Below are 9,888 nucleotides of genomic sequence, written 5' to 3' on the forward strand. Positions count from 1 at the left end.
TATATGTAGAGCATAGAGCAGTTGGGACGATCCCAGTGCAGTGTTTTGTCTGGATGGATCTGCCCAGAACACTTGCGATGCAGGAGCTGGGAGCTTCAGTACTTCAGTGGAGGCAGATAATGACACCGGTTTTTATTTGTGGATGTTCTTAATGATTATTGATTGAGAAATTAAATTGACCTCTTTGATATTATGCACCTCCCCTGTTCTTGAGTTATCAGATATATTTTTTCTTCATACAGGCAAATACTTGAAGATATTGTGATGAATGTGATGGCTGCTGCACTCGAGGCACAAGGAACAGTGCAGCCAGCTCCACTCACACACAGTAGGTACATTATCACTCAGAGTGCAGAGGTACAGATAGTTCATCAGTTCCCTGGTCTCAGACTGCAGAAATAGTCAGGCTCACATTGATCCCAAGTTCCAGAAACACATTTTCAATCCAACAACCAAACAAAGCAGGAGAGAAAGAAGTTTTATCCATTTCACCCCGATTTAGTCCCACTGACAGTCAGATACTTCAATCCCACGTCAAAATCACACCCACTAGCAGATTGAAATGCAATGTGTCAATCTCACAAAGAACAAAGAACAGTACAGCACAGGAACAGGCCATTCGGCCCTCCAAGCCTGCGCCGATCTTGATGCCTGCCTAAACTAAAACCTTCTGCACTTCCGGGGTCCGTATCCCTCTATTCCCATCCTATTCATGTATTTGTCAAGATGCCTCTTAAACGTCGCTATCGTACCTGCTTCCAACACTTCCCCCGGCTGCAAGTTCCAGGCACTCACCACCCTCTGTGTAAAGAACTTGCCTCGCACATCCCTCTCAACTTTGCCCCTCGCACCTTAAACCTATGTCCCCTAGTAACTGACTCTTCCACCCAGGGAGAAAGATTCTGACTATCCACTCTGTCCATGCCACTCATATCTTTGTCAACCTCTATCATGTCGCCCCTCCACCTCCGTCGTTCCAGTGAAAACAATCCGAGTTTATCCAACCTCTCCTCATAGCTAATGCCCTCCAGACCAGGCAACATCCTGGTAAACCTCTTCTGTACCCTCTCCAAAGCCTCCACGTCCTTCTGGTTGTGTCGCGACCAGAATTGCATGCAATATTCTAAGTGTGGCCTAACTAAAGTTCTGTACAGCTGCAGCATGACTTGCCTATTTTTATACTCGATGCCCCGACCGATGAAGGAAAGCATGCCATATGTTCTTGACTACCTTATCCACCTGCATTGCCACTTTCAGTGACATGTGGACCTGTACGCCCAGATCTCTCTGCCTGTCAAATTTAATGCAGACTGAGCTAGCAATTAAATATCAGATAGAATTGGCACACGATACTGATTGAATGGCACAGAATCTAACCTAGTGATGAACCCTGAGATTTAAATTAAATATCATACCCAAAGCTCACACCCATTCATTATAAAGGATGTTTAAACATCCCCATAGTGTACCCTGAGATACAAGTTGCATACAAGTACAACATTCATTGCAGTGAATGTTTCAAAGGTGCTGAAAGATATTGTAAGCTGAGACACAAATTAGATACCAGTTCAGACCTCGCCCACACTGTGAAATTGAAAGAGACAGAATCAATTCCATCAGTGTAGATTGATATAAACATTACATACCATTTAAAAAGTGATGCAATATCAAACTAAAATACAGTATCAATTCCACCAGACCCCCACCACCCTCTGGCTAAAAAGTCTTTTCCTCATCTCCCCTGTGATCTTTCTGCCAATCACTTTGAATCTATTCCCCTAGTCACTGATCTCTTTGCCAAGGTAAACAGGCCCTTCACTTCAATTCTATCCAGACTCCACAAATTTTGTACATGCCAGTCAGATCTCCCCTCAGTCTTCTCTGTGCCAAGGAGAATAGCCCCAGCCTATCCAATCTTTCCTCAAAGCTGCATTTTTCCAGTCCCGGCAACATCCTCATAAATATCCTCTGTCCCCTCTCCAGTGCAATTACATCCTTTCTGTAATGAGGTGATCAGAACTGCACACAGTACTCAAGTTGTGGCCTGACTAATGATTTATACAGTTCCAGCATAACCTCCCTGCTCTTATATTCTATACCTCAGCTAATAAAGGAAAGGATTCCATATTGTCTTCTTACCACCTTATCGACCTGTCCTGCGACCTTCAGGGATCTGTGGACATTTACTCCAAGGTACCTCACTTTCTCTACACCTCTCAGCATTTTCCTCTTAATCGTGTATTCCTTTGCCTTGTTTGACCTCCCCAAATGCATCACCTCACACTTCTCTGGATTGAATTCCATTTGTCATTTTTCTGTGCATCTGACCAGACCATGAAGATCTTCCTGCAGCCTGCAGCTATCCTCCTTGCTATTTATCAAACAGCCAATCTTTGTGTCATCTGCAAACTTCTTGATCATGCCCCCTACATTTACATCCATGCAGACTACATCAACTGCACTACCCTCATCTATTTTCCTTATTAATTCTTCAAAATTTCTATCAAGTTGGGCAGACAAGATCTTCCCTTAACAAATCCATGCTGACTATCCTTGATTAATCTGTGCCTTTCGAAGTGACATTTTATCCTGTCACTCAGAATAGATTCCAATAATTTGCCCACTACTGAGGTTAGACTGACTGTCCTGTAATTATTCGGTCTATCCCTCACTCCCTTTTTAAACAGAGGTACAATGTTCACAGTCTTCCAATCCTCCAGCATCACACCTGTATCCAGTGAGGTCTGGAAAACGATGGTCAAACCTTCCGCTGTTTCCTCTCTTGCTTCTTTTAACAGCGTGGGGTACATTTCATCCATCCCTAGTGATTTATCAACTTACAAATATGCTATTTGTATATCCTGTCACTAATATGTCCTCTCTCCCTCTATTGATCACATCCAATACTTCATACCCTTCTTCCTTAACTCCAATATCTGCATCATCACCCTCTTTTGTGAAGACAGATGCAAAGTATTTATTAAGAACAGTGCCAACATCTTCTGCCCCGACACATAGGTTACCTTCATGATCATTTATGGGCCCTACTCTTTCCATAGTTATCCTTTTTCTGTTAATGTATTGATAAAACATCTTTGTGCGAACCTTGATTTTGATTGCCAATATTCTTTCATGCCCTCTCTTAGCTTTCCTAATTTCAATGTTGATTTCCCCCCTCCACATTCGATACACCTCTCGGCTTTCAGTAGTATTGAGTTCTCTGAGTCGGGCATAAGCTTTCCGTTACTGCCTTATAATACTACCTTATAAGATCCATGGGGCTCTAGATTTGGCCTTCCCACCCTTTTTCTTTGTGGGAACATATTGACTCTGAACCCCTGGAATCTCCCCTTTGAGTGCGTCCCACTGCTCTGACATTGATTTACCTTCAAGTAGCTGTTTCCAGTCCACTTTTTCTAACTCACTCCTCAGCTTAGTAAAGTTGTCCTTGCCCCAACTGAGAACTTTAACACCTGTTCTATCCTTGTCCTTTACATAATTATGTTAAAACTGACTGAATTATGATCACTACCACCAAAATGCTCTCCCACTGCCACTCCTTCCACCTGCCTATCTTCATTTCCTAAAACTACATCTAAAACTGCACCCTCTCTTGTTGGACTTGCTACATATTGGCTAAATAAGTTCTCCTGAATGCACCTCAAGACTTCTGCTCCCTCAATTTCTTTCACACTAAAAGTATCCCAGTTCATGTTCGGGTGGTTAAAATCCCCAACTATTACTGCTCTATTGTTCTTGCACTTCTCAGAGATTTGCCTACATATCTGCTCTTCTATCTCCTGTTTGGGGGTCTATAGCACACTCTCAGCAGTGTGATTGCCCCTTTTTTGTTCCTCATCTCAATCTATACGGCCTCATTTGATAAACCTTCCAACATATCATCCGTCTTCACAGCTGTAATAGTTACTTTGAGCAAAACTGCCACCCCCCCTCCTTTCTTATCCCCCTCCCTATCACATCTGAAAACCCTGTAACCAGGAATGTTGAGCTGCTATTCCTGTCCCTCCTTAAGCCATGTTTCTGTAATAGCTGTGATATCATACTGCCACATGTCTATTTGTGCCCTCAGCTCATCTGCTTTATTTTCTATACTCCTTGCATTGAAAAAGATATGCTTGATCACTGCCAAACTCTTTTTAAATTTTCTAACCTTTGTTTCCTCTTTCTTCCAGACTCATCCATTAATTTTCTGCCTTCCATGCCTTCCGGTTCCCATCCCCCTGCTAAATGAGTTTAAATCCTCGCCAACAGCACTAGCAAAATGTCCCGCAAGGAACTCTGTCCAGGCTCTGTTCAACTGCAATCCGTGTGACCTGTCCCAAGAATCTAAAGCCCTCCCTCCTGCACCATCTTTCCAGACACACGTTCATCTGTCTTATCCTTTTATTCCTGTACTCACTTGCACGTGGCACTGGGAATAATCCGGAGATTACTACTTTTGATGCCCTGCTTGCTAATTTCTTACCTAGCTTCATAAATTCTGACTGCAGGACAACATCCTTATTTCTACCGATGTTGTTGGTTCCGATGTGGACCACAAATGCTGGCTGTTCACCCTCCCCCTTCAGGATGCTCTGTAACTGCTCAATGACATCCTTGACCCTGGCACCAGGGAGGCAACACACCATTCCTGGATTCACGTCTGTGGCCACAGAAACAGCTGATTGTTCCCTTCACTATTGAATCATCTATCACTATGGCTTTTCCAATCTTCCCTGTACCCACCTTTGCAGCTGAGTCACCCATGGTGCCATGGACTTGGATCTGGCTGCACTCCCCTGGTGAAGCATCACTGTCCTCCGTATTCAGAACTGAATACCTGTTGGAGAGTGAGATGCACTCGGGGTGTCCTGCACTTCCTGCCTGATTCTTTTTGACTGCCTTGTGGTCACCCATTCCCTCTCTCCCTGCGTACTCTTAAGCTGTGGGGTGACCACTGTGGGCGGCACAGTGGCGCAGTGGTTAGCAGCGCAGCCTAACAGCTCCAGGGACCCTGGTTCGATTCCGGGTACTGCCTGTGTGGAGTTTGCAAGTTCTCCCTGTGTCTGCGTGAGTTTTCGCCGGGTGCTCCGGTTTCCTCCCACAAGCCAAAAGACTTGTAGGTTGATTGGTAAATTGGCCATTATAAATTGTCACTTGTGTAGGTAGGTGGTAGGGAATGTAGGGACAGGTGGGGATGTTTGGTAGGAATATGGGATTAGTGTAGGATTAGTATAAATGGGTGGTTGATGTTCGGCACAGACTCGGTGGGCCGAAGGGCCTGTTTCAGTGCTGTATCTCTAATCTCTCTCTGATCATGAACATGCTTTCCATGTAACTCTCCTCATGAATGCACTGCAGTGTCTCCAGCTGCTGCTCAAGTTCCAAACCCAGAGCTCAAGCAGCCGCAATTGACAACACTTACTGGCACAAATGTTTTTTTTATTTCCAAAATATACTTTATTCATAAAGATCTGTAAAAAATACATTACAAAACAGTTCCAAACAGCACCAAGTCAAAAAATACAAACAGTGCAAAGGAGGTCAGTTTCCTTCAATGCAGGAGTGAGTTGCCTCACAACCCTTCCATTTCATTTTTCATGCCATATACATTTTATGGCAAACGAAAATTTTCCCGCTACAGTTTGTGGGGTTTTCCATGGATCCAGCCCCTCAGTTCAGCTTGGTGGGGGGAGCTTACATGGTGGTCTTTCCCCATTGAGCCTTTGCTGTGGCTGCCCCAAGCTTTAGTGCGTCCCTCAACACGTAGTCCTGGACCTTCGAGTGTGCCAGTCTGCAACATTCGGTGGTGGACAACTCTTTGCGCTGGAAGACCACCAAGTTTTGGGCAGACCAAAGAGTGTCTTTCACCGAATTGATAGTCCTCCAGCAGCAGTTGTGGTTATCTCGGTGTGTGTCCCTTGGAACAGCCCGTAGAGCACAGACTCCTGTGTTACAGAGCTGCTTGGGATGAACCTCGACAAAAACCAATGCATCTCTTTCCACACCTGCTTTGCAAAGACACATTCCAGAAGAAGCTGGGCAACCATCTCATCCCCACCACAGCCACTTCAAGGGCATTGTGCGGAGGGGGTGAGGCTTCGGGCGTGCAGGAAGGATCTGACGGGGAGGGCTCTTCTCACCACCAGCCAAGCTACACCTTGGTGCTTGTTGGAAAGTTCTGGTGATGAGGCATTCCGCCAAATGATTTGGCAGTCTGCTCGGGTAACCATCCGACAGCATCCACCATCTCCTTTTCCCTTAGGGCCTTGAGGACATTCCGTGCAGACCACTGCCTGATGGATTGGTGGTCAAAGGTGTTTTCCGCAGAAACTGTTCCACGAAGGATTGGTGGTACGGCACAGTCCAACTAGATGGAGCGTTCCACGGCAATGCGACCAGGTCCTTCCTTCACAACACTGGGGACAGAGAGAATCTCAGCACGTAGTGACACTTGGTGTTGGCGTATTGGGGATCTGCACACAGCTTGATGCAGCTGCACACGAAGGTAGTCATCAGGATGAGGGTGATATTGGGTACATTATGCCCACCCTTATCCAGAGGTTTGAACATCATGTCCCTTTGGACCCGGTCCATTTTGGATCCAGAGATGAAGCGGAAAATGACTCGGGTGATCGCCACAGCGCAGGAATGGGGTATGGGCCAGACCTGTGCCACTTACAGCAACAACGTGAGCGCCTCGCACCTGAGGACCAGGTTCTTACCCATAATGGAGAGAGTTGCTGCTCCCACATGCTCAGCTTGTGTTGTACCCTGGCTACTCGCTCCTTCCAGGTTTTGGTGCATGCCGCGGCCCTTCAGAACCATATCCCCAGCACCTTCAGGTAGTCTGACCTGACGGTGAAGGGGACAAAGGATCGGTCAGCCCAGTTCCCAAAGAACATGGCCTCTCTCTTGCCGTGGTTAACGTTGGCTCCCAAGGCCAGTGCAAACTGGTCGCAGATGCTCATCAGTCTGCGCACAGACAGCGGGTTCGAGCAGAAGGCTGCGACGTCATCCATGTCCAGGGAGGTTTTAACCTGATTGCCTCCACTGTCTGGGATTGTCACCCCTCTTATGCTCGCATCCGTCCTAATAGACTCAGCAAATGGTTCAATACAGCAAATAAACAAGACAGGGGAGAGAGGACAACCCCGTCTGACTCCAGATTGGATCGGGAAACTTTCTGATTCCCAACCATTGATTGAGACTGTGCTACTGATGTTTGTGTAGAGCAGTTTGATCCAATTGCAGATTCCCTCCCCAAACCCCATTTTCGAAAGTACGTCCATCATGTAGGTGTGCGATATCCTGTCAAAAGCCTTCTCCTGGTCCAGGCTGATGAGGCAGGTGTCCACCCTCCTGTCCCGAATGTGGGTGATCGTGTCCCTGAGTGGGTAAAGTACAGGTCTGATCAGGGTGTATCACCAACTCCAGAGCAGACTTGACTCGACTGGCTATTACTTTTGACAGTATCTTGTACTCTACATTAAGCAGTGAGATGGGCCGCCAATTTCTGATTTCTGCCCTCTCCCCCTTCCCCTTGTAGATGAGGGTGATGATGCCTTTCCTCATGGATTCTGACATGCTGCCGGCTCGGAGCATACTGTCGTATACTTCCAGCAGGTCCGGGCCGACCCAGTCCCACAGGGCCAAATACAGCTCAAACCGTAAGCCGTCGCTTCCAGGAGTTTTACTTATCTCGAAGGATTTGACGGCCTTTGTCAGCTCATCCAGAATTAGCGGTTTGTCCAGTCTCTCCCTCCTGCTGTCATCTAAGACCTCTGTGATAGATGACAGTAAGGACTGGGAGGCTCTGCTGTCTGTGGGCTTCGCGTCATACAGCCCAGCATAAAAGGATTTGCTGATCCTTAGTATGTCGGACTGCGAAGACGTTACCGAGCCATCCTCTTCCTTCAGGCTGCTGATAACAGAGCTCTCTCTGTGTACCTTTTAGAAGAAGTAACACAAGCACATCTCATCCTGCTCAATGGAGCGGACTCTGGACTGGAAGATGATCTTGTAGGCCTCCGTGGCAAAGAGCGAGGACTGCTGGCTCTTCACCTCATGAAGGTCCTCCTTGACCTTGACCCCCATCGACTGAAGCCAGAGCAGATTTTGCATACTTTTCTGGAGTCGTGACATTTCCATCTGTCTATCTCTCTCGCCCTCTGAACCCCTTTGAAGATAAAGAACCTCTTGATGTTCTCCTTGATCGCTTCCCACCAGTGAACTGGAGACTCAAAGGTGGGGTTTCACGGTCCTCCAACCTTTGTAATCCCTTTTGAGTTCCTCAACATTCTCTGGGGTTAGCAGTGTAGCATTGAGCTTCCATGTCCCCCTGCCAACCCGCTGGTCATCCTGTAAGTGAAAGTCAGCCAGTAAAAGGCAATGCTTGGAGAAAAACACCGGCTTGACGTCGGTGGATCTGACCGTGAAAACACGGGACACAAATAGGAAGCCAATCCTGGAATGGGCAGATCCGTCCGTTCTTGACCATGTGTATCTATGCTGCGCTCTGTCTGCAGGTTTGCTGAAGACGTCGTGCAGTTTGGCATCTTTTACTGTTTCTATTAAGGATCTGGACATAGCATCCAGTTTGCTGTCGTCTCTGCCGGATCATCCAGGTGCATCGATGATGCCGTTGAAGTCACTGCCTAGGATGACCGGCCTGGACGTCGCCAGCAGCAGTGGGAGATGCTGGAAGACGGTCAGCTGCTCGCTGCATTGAACCGGGGCGTAGACGTCAATCAACGAGAGCGGAGTATTGTTGTACATTACATCTGCTACGAGGTGATGACCGCCAAATGGTTCTCCAGGACACGGGAAGCATCCAGGAGCTCGCACATAGCACAGGAGGTGCACTCTCGAGGTTGAAGTCCCCCTGCCATTCCTTTACGTTCACTGTTTTTCGGCTGCCGCATACGATGATGGGCCAAGTGGTCTCTTTCTCTGCCTTAAACCTTCTATGATTCTATGATTCTATGATGCTCACTAACATTATCCCCTTTTCATATACAGCACCACAGAGAGAGAGAGAATCAGCCCGACCATTCGTAACAGTGTGTCCATATCACACTGTATTACATATTCTTATGTATCATCAGAGACAGTATGAGTAACACAATAAAGTGCATACATATCATCCTAAATAATGGTATCCCAAACATATGTACAGCATTAGAGAGGGAGTGTCAATAGTGCATTTTCTATTCGTGTGTCCATATCACACCCAATAACTGGATCCCACGTTTTTATGGAGCACCAGAGACAGAGCTGAAAGTGAATAAGTGAGAGAGAGAGAGAGATCCCCATCAGCAGTTACAGGCTGACCTGGAAGCCTCATTTTATCTTGAAAGATCCGTGGAGACAGACGGTGCAGTCTCATCTCTAACTGATATTGGATCAGAAACAGACACATTATTATTCCTAGACTCTGGGTAACAGTTAGAGAGTGAGGTGAACAATGTTCCAAATTTAACGCTCTTGACCCTGTTGATCTCTGTAATCTCTCAGCTCACACCGCTCGATATGACTGTCAGTGAGGGACAGTTTCAATGTGATGACATTAATCTGGGACTGTTACTGTCAGATATTAACTCCTGCGCGATCGCAGCAAACACAGCGACTCTCTCGGAGGATTGCTTTGAGAAGATGGGTGAATGAAGAGCAAACACACTGCATGGAATGATGTCAAACTGAGCTTCAGAAAGGGGGAATCCCCCAGCTTGAAACGTTCTCTGACCTTTCCCCACAGTCCCAGTTCCTTTGCTCAAACTCGGAGAAAACTGAACTGGGGAAATTTCCAGTTTATTTTTGTCAGTTCCGATGAAGGGTCACTGACCCGAAACGTTAACTCTGCTTCACTTTTCACAGATACTGCCAGAC

Source organism: Heterodontus francisci, unplaced genomic scaffold (genome assembly GCF_036365525.1).
Source record: "Heterodontus francisci isolate sHetFra1 unplaced genomic scaffold, sHetFra1.hap1 HAP1_SCAFFOLD_43, whole genome shotgun sequence".
In the NCBI taxonomy this organism is placed as follows: domain Eukaryota; kingdom Metazoa; phylum Chordata; class Chondrichthyes; order Heterodontiformes; family Heterodontidae; genus Heterodontus; species Heterodontus francisci.